The 19,617-nt window shown below is 44.6% G+C and overlaps 1 protein-coding gene across 10 annotated transcripts in view; it reads left to right on the top strand.

Moving 5' to 3' along the window:
* The first annotated feature begins 334 nt into the window (after positions 1-334).
* RGS8 (regulator of G protein signaling 8) overlaps positions 335-19,617 on the top strand; it is a 59,079-nt gene continuing 39,796 nt past the window's right edge. The window contains exons 1-2 of one of the 10 annotated variants that reach the window (XM_086342399.1): positions 1,555-2,063; positions 2,694-2,807. The gene's annotated coding sequence lies outside the window, so the exon portion shown is untranslated. The other 9 variants (XM_086342400.1, XM_086342404.1, XM_086342398.1 and 6 more) reach the window with 9 other exon arrangements.

The following is a 19,617-nucleotide window of genomic DNA, read 5'->3' on the forward strand; positions in this document are numbered from 1 at the left end:
TCTATTTGGTGTAAATCAAGGGACAAAAGTTTTTAATCTCCTTCAAAGTATTGGGTCATCTCCCATTGATCCATTCCTTTAACCTGGTCTGAAATTCCTATCATGATTATCAAAGGGGTTAGGTAACAAAGCTGAAGAGTTGAATTTCTTTAGGAAGTCACTAGAAAACTGTAACATTTATTTATTTAGGAAGACACAGATAATGTAAATATTTTACTTAGGATTGGACTTTTAACTCTCTCCCAGGTTAGCTGGTTGGTCCCTTTGCTAACAAGTACATGAAATATAAGGCAAAAGCTTTAAAAGCGGAGAAACCAGCAGTGATCAGGAAGGATGTAAGGACAGAGACAGCTCAAGGGTTTCAGCTCAAAGGTTGACTGGACTCTGAAGGGGAGACCTCTGCCTCTGCCTCTTTAGATAGAGGGTCCTGCTTTCTGATTTTACCCAGACTTTGCCCCCTCCTCAGCTGGAAGTCAAGATCCTTTGTAAGTAACATTCAATTTTCCAGGCTGCTAGACAGGAGGAATGCTTCTAAGAGTATTCTTGAGGTCAACCCTGTAATCTTAGCTCCTCTGAGGAGCAGTCACTCCCTCCCATGTAAGCGTTGCAGGAACCTCTTTTATGGTACACCCAGAGGGGCAAAAAGTTGCAGTTGTCGCAAGGGAAGATTGGAAGATGGCCCGAGAGAAGTGATAACTCAAATCTGCCTTTTCTTCTGACACCTGGGTGAAGTTTTCTAAATGCAGCTGTTATAATATTATAACATAACAGCTCAAAGACAACATAATTCTGCTCAAAGACACCCAATGTTTGTTTTTGTCAGTCAGCTCGAACTCCCACTCTTCTACTCTATGCCTCTAATGTCAAACTTATTTGTCATCTTATTTGGGTTAGAGCAACAGATAGGGGGAAGAAGAGGCCTGAAAGTCATGTGGGATATATTTAATAGATTTTCAGGAAAATTGAGTACATGTACATGACAAATTTCTGACATTCACAATATTTATTAATTTGTTTATTAGAATGGGGAGGATTGGAAAGAATATTTGACTGGGACTGGGAAAACTTGAATATGAATCCCAGCTCTGCTGTATTACTCACAATAAATTCTTAGATAATTTCGTTTTCTTCTGATGTATCAATTTCCTCCAAGTTATTTGCTTAACTTACTGGATTGTTGTGGTGATCAAAGAAGATGAGTGGAAAAGAGCCCTTTCAAGTGATAAAATTTCAATTCAAAGTACTTTCAAACACAAAATTACATCAGTTAACAAAAATTAGAGATTTCATTAATTTTTAGGTGAAGTGCTATTTCAGTTTTTTCGTACTTGATAAAATGAGAAACCGAATAAAAAGTATTCAGTCTTCCTGAGACACTTCTGGATCCAGGAATGCTGCTGTTTTATGGAGGCTGGTGGCTCAGATGGCAAAGAATCTGCCTCCAATGAAGAAGACATGGGTTTGACCCCTGGGTCGGGAAGATCCCCTGGAAAAAGGAATGGCTGCCCACTCCAGTATGCTTGCTTGGAGAATCCCATGGACAGAGGAGCCTGGTGGGCTACAGTTCATGTGGTTCTAAGGAGCTGGACATGACTGAGTGACCAAACGTACATACACACACGGAACTTAGAGGGTGAGAGAGGCATCTTGCATCTTCTGTAGGCAGACTTCTCCTGAAGAGGGACCTCGGGTCTTGGCTAGAATATTGCCCAGGACTGGCACCTCTTTCTCTCAAAGGGGAAGCCGAAGAGTGATGCTCTTGGTTACATTTTAGGGCAGAAATGCTAAGGGGTCAGAGATTAGTGTGCTTATTAAAATACACAGGGACAAAGTGACGCGATGATTTGTAGAGTGTGTGTGGGGAGGGTGTTTTTGAGGGTCGGGTTGGGGTGAGCGGTTACACCTGCTTCCTTCCATTTTCCAGGGCAAATGACTTCAGCTGCTGCCCAGCAACAGCCGGTTCATCAAAGCCTTTGAGAACAGCTTTGAAAAATGTGTCAGCCAATAGGCGGGCAGGACCAGCCTGGCAGCTGAGGGACCCCCTCGCTGGAGCGGAGACTTGGGTAGGAGCAGATGGAGGCCTTCCTCCTCTTGGCTGGCTCTCAGGGCATGCAGGCACTCAGGGCTCAGAAGCTCAGACCAGGGCAGATCCTTGCCCTTGGCCCACAGCTCCAGGAGGAGTTTCTCCTAAGCCCCTCTGCGGTTTCCTCGGTGGGTGTGAGGCGCCGGATCTTATCCAGGGCAGGCACCCTGCAAAGGTTTGCTCTCCCATTACATTTGCCTCGAGTCCTCTCACGTGTCATTAATCAAGCTGCTGAACCGAGCCGACTCTGCTGGAGCACGGCATTCATTATAGTCCTCAAGGGATTCATTTCTCTAGATTCCAGACCTCTTGGCTCTCGGAATAGAGATATCTGTGCTGCCAGGAAGGCCCCAAGTCTGCAGGCCACTCCGGGGACTTTCCCCGCGTCCCCATCCCCAGGTTCTGTGAATCCCCTTTCGATTCTCAGGGTCCTCGAAGCAGGAATCTGGCTTTGGGAAGTGGCAGTGCAGGGAGAAGGGCCTCCCACAGGGATCTGTATGGGAGTTTCTGTGGACACAGCCGCATGGCAGGGATCTAGCCTTGTTTTGTAAAAGGTTTTTCGCTTTCCCTCTGGCAAGTGCTGGGACGACTCTGTCCTTTTCTTTTTCAGAACCGGTGCAACTTTGAACACTGGAAAAAGAGTCTGCTCAGTTAGCAGATTCACCCTCACCTAATAATACTGCTGATTCTTTACATCTACAAAAAGGAGATATCTTGGGGAAAGGTATATATGGCTTTAATTTTAGGGGGAAAATAATTACACATCAGGGAGGACTTAGGTTTCTTCTAGGACTTTATGGAAATATTTTTTGGCTTTCCAGAGAGAAGGGATCATTTGCTCTTCCAGGAAAATTCAAGGAGATTGTAATAATAATAATCACTTTATTAAGCATTTATGTCTGGCAGGCATTACTGCAAGTGTAACCACTTGTGAGAGCTGTTTTATAGATATAAAAACTGAGGCACAGGGACTTCTCTGGCTGTCCAGTGGCTAGGACTCCGTTCTCTCGATACAGGGGGCCCAGGTTCGATTCCTGGTCAGGGAACTAGATGCTGCATGCCACGACTAAGTGTTCTCATGCTGCAACAATGCTGCATGCCGCAAGACCCAGCACAGCCAAATAAATATTTAAAAACAAAAACAACTTAGGCACAGTAGGGTTAAGTCACCTGCCTAAACTCACACAGCTTTTAATTGGTGGAGCTGGGATGTAAACCAAAGCAGCCTGGCTCCAGAGTCTGCCCTCTTAACTCCTATAACAAACACAGTTAAACAAACAAACAAAAAACAAAGAAACAACCATGTAACGAGCAGATGATGCAGCTCCTTATTCAAAGGCTATCCACCCATTTGTAGATTTTCATGGGTTTGGCTTCTTCTCCGTGATTTTATATTTTTCTCCTCTCTGTTGTCCAGCAGCCCCTGTTCCAGAGGGTGGCAGGGCAAAGGAGAGACAGGGAACTCAAATCCATCACTTTCAGTGTCATTAGTCATTCTAGCAAATGTCAAGTGAGAAAAACAATTGGTTAATTTGTGTCATCCTTTTCAGTAGTACCTCTAATTCCCTTAATTAGAGACAATAGCACGCTGAACTTTTTGGAAACCCTACCAGTTCTCAGGCCTTACTTTTCTCTGATTTCATTTGGATCATTTTCATAAACAAGGTGGTGACCCACAGCAACGCTTTCTCAGTTACAAGGCTTCATCCATCAATTGAAAAAGGAATCATGTTTCAATATATCTATTTTTTGAGGGGCGTTGGTGGGAGTGGGGGGTTACCAGTCTTAGCACATTAGACATACTTGCTGATTGTAAGACATCTTAGCTACAGACATGTTAAAATGTGAGCAAGAATGGGTTTTAGAATTGAGAAAATAGAGTATTTTATTTTTATTGTTCAACAAGGAATAAACCTTGTTAAGGTAGCATTTTGTAAAGGTTCTTCTTACGTGGTCTGCCCTCTCTGGGTATCGGAATTTTGATTACAGTTTTCAGCTGGAGTTCAGCCTGGTTCAGATATCTATTTTTAGCAATAGCTTAAGGGTTTTTTCTTTCTTTTTTTTTTTTTCATGACAAGAGGAGGATTACTTAAGAATAAGAGAACTGACTCATGGAAGGGGTCTGAGTTTCTCTCTTGTTAAGAAGGGGCTGGCTTCAGGGGTTGCCTTCCTAATGAGCTAGAAGTTAAGTGGAGAGTCTGATCTGAGGCAGAAGAGATGAAAACCTCAGAGAGGTGAGCCAGGTTTGAGATCAGGGAAAGCAAAGATTCAAATTCCAGAAATAAATTCAAATACCAAGAATGTGGTAGATTTGTCATAAAAACAGCCCCATTCCTTAGCCTTTCCCTATACTCTTACCTTTACGATGTGACTTTACAGCCCTTCTCATCAAATGTGGTGTCTGTTTATAGTCTTGAGTCTCTTCTGGCCTTAGGACTCTTGGTTTGGCAAATAAAGTATGGCAGAGTAAGGTTGTACCAGTGCCAAGTTTGGGCTTCAGGAGGTCTTTGCACTTCTGGTCTTTTCCTTGGGACCTTACCTCTGCCAAGAAAAGCTTGGATAGCCACCTGGTTGATGAGCAACATGTGTCCTTCACCACAGCCAATAGACCTTCAAGTGCCAGGCATGCTGGTGAGACCATCCTAGACCAACCAGGCCCTGCTGACCCACCAGTTGACTTTGGATTCATGCGCCAGCCTAACCAAGATCAGCCAAGTCTGGCCCAAATCATCAGAACCAGCCAGATGACTCAGAGATCCGTAATAAATAACCAATGGTGATTATTTTAAGTTGCTAAGATATTGAGTGGCTTGTTACACAGCAGTAACTAACTGATGACAAAGACCAAATACAGGATTGAAATTAGGGCATCAGACCTAAGGGTACTTAGAGTAACAGAGACTAGGTTTGGAGCAACAGCTGATCAAAAACAAAAGATGGGCTCAGAGGGTCATTGTTGAGAACGGCCTTGCAATATACATGACTTAACTTCATAAACAGCAGGTAGATGCTTAAATTAGATAAGTTTTGATACAGGGACAGAGGCAGGGTAGGGAGAATGAAACCCAAGACAAGCAACCAAGATTGCTTTGTTTATAGAAGTATGCCTAACATTGGTATCCTTAGCATAATGCCTGATCCTAGCAAGTGCTAAATAAATAAAAATTGATTAAATTAATAAGTAAATCCTCTTTCTAGTAGAAATTTCACTTGTTCTTTCATTCATCCTTTCAATGGATTTTATATTAAGCACCATATATGGTCATCTCAGGCGAAGAGTTGACTCATTGGAAAAGACTCTGATGCTGGGAGGGATTGGGGGCAGGAAGAGAAGGGGACGACAGAGGATGAGATGGCTGGATGGCATCACTGACTCGATGGAAGTGAGTCTGAGTGAACTCCGGGAGTTGGTGATGGACAGGGAGGCCTGGCGTGCTGCGATTCATGGGGTCGCGAAGAGTCGGACACGACTGAGCGACTGAACTGAACTGAATGGGTGTACATGCTCATAAGTGGGCAGATATATGGGCACGATCCTATATAAGTTTTGAAATTCTATATCTACCACGTTATGTATGTAAACAATTTACTAAACATTCATCTTAAGCATGTGCTTATGTACATCAACCTGTAATGGGTTCTGATATTTACCTCCAAAAGGGCTGAGTGTGGACTGAAATGTCTCTTCTATTCAAGCTGTTGTTTTGTTGCTCAGTCATGTCTAATTATTTGTAATAATAATTACATGGGAGGAGCCCTCCAGGCTCCTCTGCCCATGGGATTTCCCAGGCAAGAATACTGGAGTGGGTTGCCATTTCCTTCTCCAGGGGATCTTCCCAACCCAGGAATCGAACCTGCATCTCCTGTACTGGCAGGTGGATTCCTTACCACCGAGCTACAGGGGAAGCCCCTCTGTTCAGGCTAGAACTCTCTTATTCTTTCTTTGACTTCTGCAAAGCCTATGGACCATATCTGGGTCCCAGGATACTCATGTCAGATATTAGTCTGGGATGTAACAAATGCTGTCTTAAATGGCCGTTCAAGAATGATTGTAGGTAGTTTTGCAGTTGCTCAAAATTCAGATAGGATTCCTGAGCTCCAAGAGCTGCACAGTGCTGAGTGAACTGAAATGTAGGAAAGTTTGTTTGCCTTCAAAGTGCTCTGTAAAATGTGAATTGTGGCTAGTTATTGCATGTTTATTTTTGTGATGTTGCAAATGTATCTCACTGGGATCTACTGCAGTGATGGGAGGGGTTGGGACCTGCTCCTGGGCAGGTTTCCAGAGTGAATATGGAAAAGGACTAATCCCTTTAGCAAAGATAATGGATGCTGAAGACTTGATGCTTTTGAACTGTGGTGTTGGAGAAGACTCTTGAGAGTCCCTTGGACAGCAAGGAGATCAAGTCAATCCTAAAGGAAATCAGTCCTTGAATATTCATTGGAGGGACTGACGCTGACGCTGAAGCTCCAGTACTTGGGCCACCTGGTTTAAAGAGCCGACTCTTTGGAAAAGACCCTGATGCTGGAAAAGATAGAAGGATTGAAGGCAGGAAGAGAAGGAGATGACAGAGGATGAGATGGTTGGATGGCATCACCGACTCAATGGACATGAGTTTGAGCAAACTCTGGGAGATGGCGAAGAACAGGGAAGCCTGGTGTGCTGCAGTCCATGGGGTCTCAAAGAGTCAGACACGACTGAGTGACTGAACAACAACAACAACAACAATGAATGCTGAGGTAGCTCCTAGGTGTTCTTGTCAAACACCTTCTCTGATTATGGCCTTTTATTATTCTACTCTTTGTTTCATGTTGCAATGATGCAGCCCATCTGTAGGTTTCAAATACAACCCATTTATGCATGCATGTGTGTTCAGTTGCTCAGTTGTGTCCAACTCTTGTGACCTCATGGACTGTAGCATGCCAGGCTCCTCTGTCCATGGAATTTTTCAGGCAAGAATACTAGAACAGTTTGCCATTTCCTCATCCAGGGGATCTTCCCAACCCAGAGATTGAACCTGTGTCTCATGCATCTCATGCATTGGCAGGCAGATTCTTTACCACTTGGAAAGCCCAATCCATCTTTGACTGTATCCAGTCAAAGGTACAGTTATCACTCACCACAAAAAATGAGAGAAAAAACTAATAATCCAGTGTGTGTATGCATGCGTGTGTACTTGTGTGTATACATGTGTATGTGTGTATATATTTCTTTATATCAGTTTCTAAGTACCTAAAAGTGGATTAAAGGTTTCCAATTGGGCTTTCATGGGAAGAATCCTTCATTCTAAGATGATGTCCTTCATACTTTTTTGGCAGTAAGATTATTTTTTAAAATAATGGTAATAGCAGATAACCACTTTTAATGTTCTTCTTTGGAAAAATAAAGATTGATGATCCTATGGTTGCTGCCTGGGAATTTTATAAATTTACCAGGACCATGATTTACCCGTCTGGAAATCACTTAAAGGCTACACTAGGAAGTGTAAAAGATACAGAAGGATGACTCCTTGCTCTCTGTGCGAGTGTGCTAAGTCACCTCAGTCATGTCTGACTCGTTGCAACCCTATGGACTGTACCCCACCGGGTTCCTTTGAGGGATTCTCTAGGCAAGCATATTGGAGTAGGTTGCCATGCCCTCCTCCAGGGGATCTTCCCAACTCAGGGATTGAACCCACCGCTCTTTATGTCTCCTGCATTGGCAGGCGGGTTCTTTATCACTAGGGCCACGTGGGAAGCCCCTCCTTGCTCTCTAAGAGCAAGCAATCCCTGTGAGACAATTAGACATTTGGACAAAATATTGAATAGCTGGCAAGAAGTTAACTTCCAAAGCTACGCTCAGGGAATGGACTATGTCATGATAGGTGAGTAAATTAACATACTTATTATATTCAAGAAAAAAATTAACTGATCTGAGGTAAAAAAATGGTTGATGAAGGTTTCAGAAGAGACCAACACAAATCACCTTTGTCATAAAACCTGGGTTTCATTAGTGGCCAATGTCAATTTTATTCATTAATATTAGAAATGAAGTTGGGATAGTAGATACATTAAAATTGGCTGATGTGCAAGGAAAGGAGCTGGAAACACCCAGAATGGGTTTGAAATCTGGGCTACTCCATGATGTATGAGTGAGCTTTTGCTGTGTAACGTAATATCCTAAAACTAAAGCAAAATGGCTTAAAACAAAAATCCTTTATTGGGTCATAATTACATGGGTCAGCTGGGCAATCCTTCAGGTTTGTGCAGTTTAGTCAACCTTGGTTGGGCTTGTTCATGTATCAAGTCTGCTGTGGGTTGGATGATGGCTGGATTATCTACTATGGATTATCTACTGTCTACTATGACCTCACCTGACTGATAGTTGACTGGCTGTTGACTGGACCAGTAGTAGTGACTGGATCACATGTTTCTATTCATCCAGTAAGCTCTTCACATGAAGACCATAGGAATCCAAAGTAGCAAGAAAGAGCAAGCCCCAGTTTGCAAGTACGTTCAAAACCTCTATTGCATCCTATTTGTTCCATCCTCTAAGCAAAATCTTCCCAACTCGTTTGCCTAGTGTATACTTCGATGTGCCCAAACATTTCTTCCCTCAGCGTTTGGCAGTGTGGCAGGGCCGTGGACCCCACTGTCTCCAGTGTTCCATATAAATTTATTTTTTACAACCAAAGTAAATATATTTATATCAAATAACCTAGAGAAATTAATCAGTGTAATACAATCATAGAAGAAATCCCTCGCAGGTTGGAGATGCTATTGGAACTTTGCAGAAAGGACACCCAAGAGAAAAGGGTTATATTTTGAATGCAAATGTGATTCATTGTTCTCATAAATTGCTATTCAATCATGCAAAATCTGAGATTCAGAAGGAAAAAAAATCTTGAGAAGGTTATGAACTCTTTTATCGATCTTTTTGCTAAATAGATCCATATTTTAAAAAATTTCATTGCAATGTAATTGACATGTAACACTAGCTTCAGATGCACAGCATAGTGATTCGATATTTGTATGAATTGTGAGTTGATGAGCACAGCTGCTGCTGCTGCTGCTAAGTCGCTGCAGTCGTGTCTGACTCTGTGCGACTCCATAGACGGCAGCCCACCAGGCTCCCCCGTCCCTGGGATTCTCCAGGCAAGAACACTGGAGTGGGTTGCCATTGCCTTCTCCAATGCATGAAAGTGAAAAGTGAAAGTGAAGTCACTCAGTCGTGTCCCACTCTTAGTGACCCCATGGACTGCAGCCCACCAGGCTCCTCCGTCCATGGGATTTTCCAGGCAAGAGTACTGGAGTGGGGTGCCATTGCCTTCTCCGGATTAGCACAGTAAGTCTAGTTTAAATCTATCACCACACATAGTCATAACATTTTTTTTCTTGTGAGTAGAATTTTTAAGGCTTATTCTCTTAGCAAGTTTCAAATATACAACACAGCATCATTAACTATTGTCACCATCAGTCAGTTCAGTTCGGTTGCTCAGTCGTGTCTGACTCTTTGTGACCCCATGGACTGCATGCAGAAGACAGGCTTCATTGTCCATCACTAGCTCCCAGAGCTTACTCAACCTCATGTCCATCGAGTCGGTGGACTCAGTGCATTCGATATACAAACAAATATCGAATCAGTATGTTGTAGGCTTGAAACTAGTGTTACATGTCAATTATATTGCAATGAAATTTTTAAAAATATGAATCTACTGTCACCATGGTGTATGGTATACATTATATCCCCTGGCTTGTTTATATTATATCTAGAAGTTTGTACATTTTGACTCCCTTTACCCATTTCACTCAACCCCCCATCTGTTCACCAATCTATTCTCTGTATCTATGAGTTTGTTTATTTTTCAGCTTCCATATAAGATTACATGGTATTTACTCTTCTCCATCTGACTTGTTTCACTTAGCCTAACGCCTGTTGTTGCACTGCTGCTGATCTCTGATTTATCCATCCTCTTTCACCTAGTTGATGTTGTTTTTAAGTTGCTCAGTCGTGTCCACCTCTTTGCCACCCCGTGGACTATAGCCCACCAGGCTCCTCTATCCATGGGACTCTCCAGGCAGAAATAGTTCAGTCAGTTGCCATTTCCTTCTCCAGGGGATCCTTCTGACCAAGGGATGGAAACTGCATCTCCTGCCTTGGCAGCAGATTCTTTTTTCCTCCAGTCCTTCTCTACTCAGCATCTCCTCAAACCTGGATCTGATAATGCAAATGATTTGACCAACATTGCTTTGTTTAAACTTTTTTCTTTTTTCTTTTTTTTTACTATCTGTTTGCAATGCACACATTAATTTACATCCTCCTCTGCGGCCTCCTATCACACTCTACTTTCTACTCCAGCCTCCCTTGAAAGAGTGCTCACTGTTCCCCAACCCGCTGGGGGCACCTCTAGACCCTTTGCCTTTGCCCAGGCTGTTCCACAGCCTTGGATTCTCCTCTCACTAAACTCCATGGGTCAAAATCCACTGGTCACCTTCAACATGCAGGTCAGATGAGGCTTCCTGGGAGAGGACCTGGTGGACTTGGTCTCTCCCTGCTCCAGCGTTTCTGTGTCACCCTTTGAAGTCCTTAGCCCCCTTATCTATGAGTTAGCATCACTTACTTAAAGCTCTCTTTCCTCTGGATCACCTGAGACATGACAAGGATGTCTCAGTCATGTTTGCAACCCCCATGACGCACAATCGGCGCCAAGGATTGTTGGCTGAATTGACCTGATTTTGTGAATTGGGGCAATGTCTGATGCTGCAGTGAACTGGTTGGTGATCATGACCGATCACAGTGGCACTGTCCTAACGAGAGCAGCTGTCCCCTGGGGGTCATCTGGGGCGGCGCTGGTCAGGGTGTGTGGAAGCCGGCCTGAAGGAAAGGAACTGGCTTGTAGCGGGAGGACGGGTCCCTGGAAACCCATCGCAGTTCTTGGCCCCTATATCCCCCTCCCTGCCCTCCGGAGAAGGTCCTCATCTGAGATCTCTTTCCCTTCATTAGCTGTGCTCGTCGAGTCTCCCCAGCTGCACTTCCTCTGGTCTTTTCTGGCTTTGCTGTTTGTTTATTTGTTTCCCTGTCAGCCTCTTTCTCTGGCTGTGCTTGTAAATAGAGCCGATGATTGTCAGCTCCAGGGCCTGTGTGGTGAACCTGCTGCCCACGTGGGGGCGGCAGGTCTCGTAGACTCTAGAATCCGATGCCAACGGTTATTTATCCCTGATGCTCAGAAGCTGCTCCAGGCACTGGCCCAAGCTGTCCAAAAGGTTTTTCTCCTGATCATCCAAATGGAACTTTACAGACAGAAGCATCACATGACATGTTCTCTCTGTCCCCTCCCAGCCCTCTCTCTTGCTCCTTGTTCTTGCCACCACATCCCCATCACAGGTTGGGCAGCTGACCGAGGGGCACCCAGGCTGGCCTGTGGTGTGGAGTGGCAAATAACACGAAACGTTTCATGCATTACGCTCTTCCCTGGCTGATTTTTAATCCTCATTGAGAAAGTTAGAACTGGGCTTCCTCTACTTTGCCCAGCCATTCCAAATTCCTAAAGCCAGAGCATCCTTGCTTGTTGGCTATGGCAGGAGAGACCTCTTTGAGGCTGAGCCTTTGTCTTTTGCGCCCATCCCGGTCTGTTTTTGAGCCGAGGCAGGTTCTCCTCTCTCTCCTGAGGCCAGTTACCCTGTTTCACCCGCTTCCCCGCTGTGCAACCCTGAGGGACCCCCTCTGCCCCCACTTCCAACCTCAGACCCCTGTGGGCTCTGCTTCTCCCTGCCTTCTGCAGTGCATTGGCCCCTCGGAGGCAGCTGCCAGTGAGCTCGCTGTCAGCAGGAGAGCCTCATAGGCAGTGCCATCCTGCTTGAGTCTGCGGTCCTCCCCCGACTCTGCGTGGCAGCGCGCATCATCTGTCAGAGTGCCCCCTCCCCTCCCTCCGCTTCCCCACCCCTTTCCCCCGGCGCTCGCTGCCTTCCCAGTTCATGAGATGCAAAGCCCCGCAGGCGGGTGAGGAGCCAGCGGGAGCTGCATGTTACAGCCGCCCTGCTAGGGGCACCCCCACCCCACCCCCCGAGGTGAGGTGAGCCGCCCCTCGGCAGCCCTCTCCCATGTACCAGGAAGTGGCTGACTCGGTCACTCAGGGCTTCACCGAGCCATGCCCAGCTGGGACCAGCACCAGACAAACCTTCCCAGCTGCACTGCCCTCCACCAGACAGGTAAGAGAGAGCCGCTCTAACTGGCCCTCCCAGCCGGCCATCCTGAGCCATGAGTCTTGCTGGGAAGTGCAGGACACCCCAGGGCAGAAAAGGCGCTGTCTGCCTGTCATAACCCTACCCTCCCATTCTCTAACAGAGCTCCTTAGACAGACTGGGTTAAGCCGGTCACTCTTGCCAGGAGCAAGGGTGCAGGGACATGCCCATTCTTCCCGGACAGTGGGTGCTAAGCTGCCAATATCCTGTTTTTGTTCTTTCTCCTCCTCTGAAACCTCCTTTCTTGTCCAAGGGGACGCAATATCTCCCTGCAGATCCCTTCGGGGGCTCTGTGATTATGGTTGATTGCTGCCTAGACCGTGACACTTTCTGTTCGTTTCATTCATGTCTTCTTTGCTGTTGTGTTCAGCGGATCGCCGGCACAGCAGTCTGGCTGCCCACAGCATCTGTTCTGTTTCCAGACAGTGTGCAGGTCCCCTGTGCTGCTGGTGACTAACGCTGGTAACACATTCCGATGCAGGAGAACTCACAATCACAGTGGATTCAAGGGAGATCAAAATACATCGGAGGTCACTGATCTTTTTGGGTTTTTTTTCAGCTTTATTGAGATGTAGTGACAGATAACATTGTAATATGTTTAAAGTGCCCAGTGGGATGATTTGATACATGTATGCATTCTGAAAGGACTCCTACTGTCGAGTTAATTAACACATCCACTGGCAGGTCACCAACTTCTAGTTTCAAATATTTTCCCACATTTTTATTATTGCATATAATATTGGAAGAATATCATCAAGTTTTGTTCACATTCTGTATTGTTTTCTTAGACATAGTCTTAAAATGAGACTTGCTGGGATGGTGTGTTTTTTTTTTTAAACTGATACAAGTGACATATAACATCATTTTGGTTTCAGGTTACAGTGTAATGATTTGATATATGTATGTATTATGAAAAGACCACCGCAATAAGTCCAGTTAACTTCCATCACCACACGTAGCTGCAATTGTCTTTTTTAGGAGAGGGCAGGTCACCAATTTCTAAGCAGTGAGTTGAGGACATAGTAAACACCTATAGGAGGGGATTCGTCCTTGGCATCAGCTTCTCAGAGCTGTCTAGGGGGGCGTGGAGGAGAGCGGCTTTTCTCTGTGCTAGAGTCATTCCATCTCAGTCTATTGTTTCACTCCATATTTAAAACCTGGCTGAAGGTCCTCATAGGTGTTTATCTTGGGATGCTTTCAAACTAATGAAATAGGAAGGAAAGACTACTCCTCCTGCAACTTGGGTTATTTTTGGATTATTTGTTCCTACAGTTTTGGAAAATTCCAGGTTTTTTTGGGAAGATGCAGGAGGTGCTGGAAAGTGGGGGAGTGAGATAACGGTTATCACGAGAGCATCTAAGTGCTTGGGGGAAAGTTCAAAGCTCTAACTGGCAATGTGTTGTTATGCTGATGATGGCTTTTACTTTTAGTTTGGGAATGGTATCCCTGTGAGCACTCAGTCAGTCTGGCAAACTGTTTTTATTAACCATTTGTTCTTTGCTCAGTCCTTAGAATAGGTGTCCTAGTAGAAGATTGATGGGAGAGGGGTGAATGGGGATTGGAGAGTGTTGGGTGGCCCCTAGTCCACCGTGGCCTGGCCGAGGTAAGCTGCTCCTGGAGACCCTGTTATTTTGGCATTAAAATTTTTTCTCACACAGTGCTTTATGCACAAAGGAATCTTAAAACTTTCTCATATTCTTTGTCCAGTTGAATTAGACTTTTGCTTGAAGCCAAGGTCTTTCTCCTATGGGTCAGTGAGCTTCAACCACAAGAGTCATTTCACAAATGCCAGGGACTCCCAAGGGATTGAGTAAGAGGTAGATGGTTGGCTGCACAAAATCCATCATATTATCATTTTAAAAATCCTCCAAATGTGGGTCTCAGGGATGGGTCAGCAGCAGCAGTACTGAATGTGATGCAATGTTGGAGAGAGTGGAAAAAGCCCTGGTGGTCCTGGGTTTGAGTCTCCCTAGGGTCATTAATTGAATTACCCTGTGTCCTTCACTCAGGGATCCTGTACAGCTTTGCTTTTATCATCTGTAAAATGGGTACAATATCAAGGGCCCAACTTACCTCCAAAAGTTTTTATGAGGATCAACTAAACAATGATGATAGCTGCCAGTTATCAAGATGTGCTGGGCAACTTTACTAGGTATCTTCCTCACATGATGCTGTTTAATCCTTCCAACTTCCCTAAAACTTAGTCTCCAGGAGCTTAAAAAACTTGATCAGTTAAAGAAGTGAAAGCAATTTTTAGGTTTTGGCGGTGCCATACAAATACAAGTTTTGTTGTGTATCACGACTTCATGGCTTAGGATATTTATCCTGCTAATCCTTTCCCAGGCTCTCCTATCCCATGTGTTTGCTCATTTCATTTCTGTCCAAATACTTATAGCTCCAGAGCCACTAGAAATGCTCCTTGCTTTTCCTCTGTCTTGAAAATTAGAATACTTTTCACTGTTCAAGAAGCATCAACATTCTCATCAGAACCTTTATCAGGACTCTCTGTTTGGAATTTCCAAAAAACTTTTGAATCCTTCAATAAAAGGTCCTAAAAAGAAGAGGGTCTCAGAAAAGCTGAATGGCTTAAGGTAGATTCCTACCAGGGCCTTGTCTCTCAAGGAAAAGTGTCAGAATTTGCTCAGCGTCTTTGTGCATCAGAGCGCACCCACGCAGCCCTGGTCCCTCCTCCCGCCCGCAGTGCAGACATTCATGTGTGCCCGGCACAGGCCTGAAAGCAAAGCATTTCATTTTCCAGGGGGGTCTGTGAAGGTAGGAATAGATCCCAGCAGGAGAGCTGCCCCCAGTCTCCACACCACCATCTCCTGCCACTGTTGGTGTGGCCAGCCCCATGCCCTGGTCTGATGGCTGTGGAGCTTCTTTTTTGCATAAATCTGGCTAGCTGGCTGGACTGGACCCATCAGGGAAGACGTAAAAGCCATTGGCTGAAGTCATTAAAAATGGAGGATTAGAAACACCTGATTTTACATTCAGAGGAGGGGGAGAGTGCTGAAGCTGCTTTCTGCCCACAGCTGTAGACCCTGATGGCAAATGGTAAAGCTTTTGTTACTGTCTATGAAGGGGAAGAGATTGATAACCAGCACCCTGGCACTGCGACATAGGAGGAGAGCCACACTCCTATTGTGACAGGGCCTCGTGCACTCACATCTCAGCCCCAGGGCCTTGAAAACTAGGTCCCACTGCTTCTCCATCTCCTGCCCTGCTGCCCCATCCTCTGTAGTCTCCCCTCTACCCCTGTGTGGTGTCGGACCTCTGTCTTCTATGACTCTGATGCTCTCAGTGTGACTTCGTGTTTTGATAAGGCTGAAGAATTTACAATCCATGTTTGCTTTAATATTACTGAATTCTTACAGTAGCTCAGGAAGTTGGCATTGCTTTAGTATTCTGATTTCACAGAGGAGACAACAAGGTCTTAAGCCAAGATAACTCAGCCACGAAGAGGATAAGTTGGAGTTTGAACCCTTTTTACTGGACCTGATAGCTCATACCATTTCTGTAATTCCTTGCTGCCTCTTCCAGTCATCATCCTTGCTCCAAAGGCCTCACTCACTCACCTGTTGTCTGGTTCAGTTAAGTTCAACAAACATTTATTGAGCATCTTTTTGGTGCCAGGCACTGGGCTAGGTGTTGGAGATGTAGAGAGGAAAAAGCTTTTACCTGTGTCGTCTGTATAGGTCATGAAATGGACCCATGCCACCTGGTACATTGCTTGGCGCATAGGAGATACCTAAGGGTTAGTTGAATAAATGAATGAAAGAATGGATACAGTTTCCTGTCCTTGGTGAATTTAAGAGACTGGGTAGGAGACGAGAGTTGTAGGCACTTAATCATGCCGAGTGCTGAGGTAGAGAAGTATGTCCAGGAGCACAGAGTAGGACACTTGCAAAACCTGACTGTGCAGAGGAGCCTGCTTGGAGGAAGTGGTCCTGAGTGCAGCCAGAAGGGTGAGGAGGCAGAACAAATTACAGAAACAAGGCCTAGAGACTTGGAACCATGATGTGTGCTCAAGACTGTGAGCACTTTGGAGTTACTAGAGCATGAAGCATCAGCCACTGGGCTGGTGGGCAACTCTCAGGTAGGTGGGACCCAGCTCCTGAGGACTTTATGTGTCAGAATATTTAAGCTTGAACTTTATTCCGAGGCTTGGGCTTACAGGTTGTGAGGTGAAGGGACCATAATCATGTTTTACATAGGTGATTATGGCTGCAGACTGGAGTTGAATTTAAGGAGGTAGGCTGGATCACAGAGCCCGAGAACAAGAACCAGGAACTATGAGCCAGGAGGTGAACCAGAGCAATGGTAGTAAGGAAAGAGAGGAGGCAGGTGTAAAAACTGAAGGAGATTTAATCAGTATGGTTTGGTAACTGCTTGACTATAGGAGATGAAAGAAAAGGTGTCATCTCTAATTGCTTCCCTATTTTTGGCTCGAGTTACTCAGTGGATGTTGGTGCCAGAAGCTGAAACCAAAGATGGCAGAGAAAGCCAAGATTTGTAGGTATATGGGGGAAGGGTGGGCGAAAATGGGTCAGGAGAAGAAGTGGGTATGATGTACTCAATTTTTAGATAGATCTGGATATGTTGTGCCTGGGGAATATCTGAGAGGTATATTCAGCAACCATGGGCTATAAGAATGTTTACAATTGGGAAAAGGGCCAGAATTAGAGGAAAGTATTTGGAAATGGTCAGTATATCTGTGTAGTTAGGAGTGCGGACAAGGATAAGATTGCCCAAGAAGCATTTAAGGAGAGGAGAACAGGAAGCCAAGGTTAGAAAGCAGGAGAATATCAATATTTATGCTTTGAGAAGAGGAGGAGCTAGCAAAGAAGACCAAGGGAAAAGGCAGTTAGGACAGTGTCAGGTAGAGGAGACTAAGGGAGTAGGAATGCTAGAAGTGATGGGTCACCGTGGTGGATGCAGTGAAGAGGTCCTTAAAGACAAGTGTCATTGGACATCACAGGATGGGGGGGGTCCCTGTTTCAGGGCAGTGGTGGGGATGGAAGCCAATTGTGAAGAACTGAGGATGGGATAGGAAGTGGGGAAACGGGAGATGCTGTCAGACAGCTTTGCTGACAAAGGGAGGAATACCCAAGGGGGATTTTTTTTAATGAAAGAGTACTTTTATTTGTAAGTGTAATGGGGGAGAGAAAGAATAAAGATAGAGAGTTGATCAAGCAGGGAGGGTTAAGTGGGGAAGCAGGGCCTCGAGGAAGAATTTGCCCTGATAGACACACCTGCGAGGGGTGGATGTGCATAGATTTGCAGATGAGGAGACAGGAGAAGAGGTTGAGGTTATTTCGTACCTGAGGGCTTGATGATCATGATGAACCAGGAGATGAGGCTGTGGACATGTGAAGGATCACGTTCTAGAAGCCCTCTCTTCTCTGTGGACTTCCCAGGTGGCTCAGTAGTAAAGAATCTGCCTGCAATGTAGGAGATGTGGGTTCAAACCTTGGGTCAGGAAGATCTGCTGGAGGAGGAAATGGCAACTCCCTTCAGTATTTTTGCCTGAAAAATTCCATGGACAGAGGAGCCTGGAGGGTTACAGGCCACGGGGCTACAAAGAGTCGGACATGACTGAGCGATGGAGAATGAGCACGCACACTCTTCCTTACTCTCTGGCTTCCTGCCCTTTGACTGCCTTCGCAGAAGCCAGCTGGCCACTGGGAAGCTAATTTGTAAAAAGTGAGTTCACTGTGTAAGGCTCAGGTCACAATAGGGGCAGGGAAGGGTTGGGGATGTAAGCAAACAGGTCATCCTTTGCATCCTCGTCCAAGGGTGACTTGTGGCCCTGGATTCTGGATGTTTGGGCAGCTCAGAAATGGGAGGAAAGGAAGTAAGTAGCTGGATGCTGTTCTAATAGCTCTGTGCTGAGTCCTGACTATGGCTCTAAGAAATGTGACTTTGGGCAAAGTCTTTAAAGTTTAGGTTCTGTAGGTGATATCTGAGAGTCATACCCACTCTAAACCTCTATGAATTTTAGCACCTGCTCCCTAGGAGTCAAATAGTTTTTTGGTTTTTTTTTTTTTTAAGTTGATTTATCCTTGGGGAGGAAAGCTTACAAAGGAAAATAAACAGGAAATCAATTTCTGTTCAAATTGCATCTTTCATATTTTGATTTCCTTGCACTAACAGTTTACACATATGCTCTTTTTACTAAAGCATATCTTGTCACACTAAAAAAAAAAAAATTAGGCATACTATCAAAAATACACAAGTCAAGAAGACAGGACAACTCAGCTTTGATCCCCTTGCACTCACCACCCTGGGTGATTTTTAAGCAATTTCCAGATAGCATATCATTTCAATGTTAAATATTTCCAGGTGTATTTCTAAAGAGTGAGATTGCTTAAGGAAAAAAAAAACCCTCAGTATTGATATCACATTAACAATAATATCTAATCAGTGCTCCCCCTTCCCCCAATTGTCTCATAATATTTTTTTATGTCTTTAAATTCAAGTCAGGGTTCAAGTTAAATTTCACACACTGTATTTGGTTGATGTGCTTCTTAAGGTTTTGTTTTGTTTTTTAACACTGATGGCCACTGTCTGAGAGTCCTGTAATTCCATAACAACTCCTGATTTCATGTCATTTCTCCCAGTGTAGGTCTGCCATTTAATTTTAGGAGCTCTAGGGAACCACTGCAGTTTAGACAACAAAGCCTCCGAAGATTCATTTTAAAATTCCTTCTAGACACGCTTAGAGGGAGAAGTATAAAAATAATGAATAAAGAAAAGAGGATAGAAAGAAGGAAAGGCTGGAGGGAGTCATAAGGAGACACACGAAGGCTCAAGGGGGACAAAAGAAAAGGGCTTTTGTAGCCGGGACTTGAGTAACGCCCATCCACCAAGAAGCTTGAAAATCCTTGCAAATGTGTTTCATACTTTTTTTTTTTTTTTTGCTGTTACCTGGCTTAGCAAGTGGCAAACATGAATCTTTAAACAATAACATTCTATCTATTTAGCGTGTTTTCCCAGACAGCTTATCAAATAGCTGAGTGGGTATCATTGAAGTCATCCCCTATGTAAAGTGGGGAAGGGTAGGAATTCTAATTCCCATTTTACAGATGATGAAACAATTGATACAGCTAATAATGGTGGCTCACAGTCACTTGCCGTTCATCAAACATTATGCTGAACTTGATGATGTTATCTAATTGGATCCTTTTAACAAGCTGATGACATTGGTATAAGGATCGTTATAATCTTTGTAGCAAACTGATGACATGATGAAAATAATACTCAGAGAGGGAGAATAACTTGCCCGCAGTTACAGATCTGGGGAAGTCAAGGAGCAG

The sequence above is a fragment of the Bos grunniens genome, chromosome 16 (genome assembly GCF_055505025.1).
Source record: "Bos grunniens cultivar Pamir isolate PY7600 chromosome 16, Bosgru_T2T1.0, whole genome shotgun sequence".
NCBI lineage: Eukaryota > Metazoa > Chordata > Mammalia > Artiodactyla > Bovidae > Bos > Bos grunniens.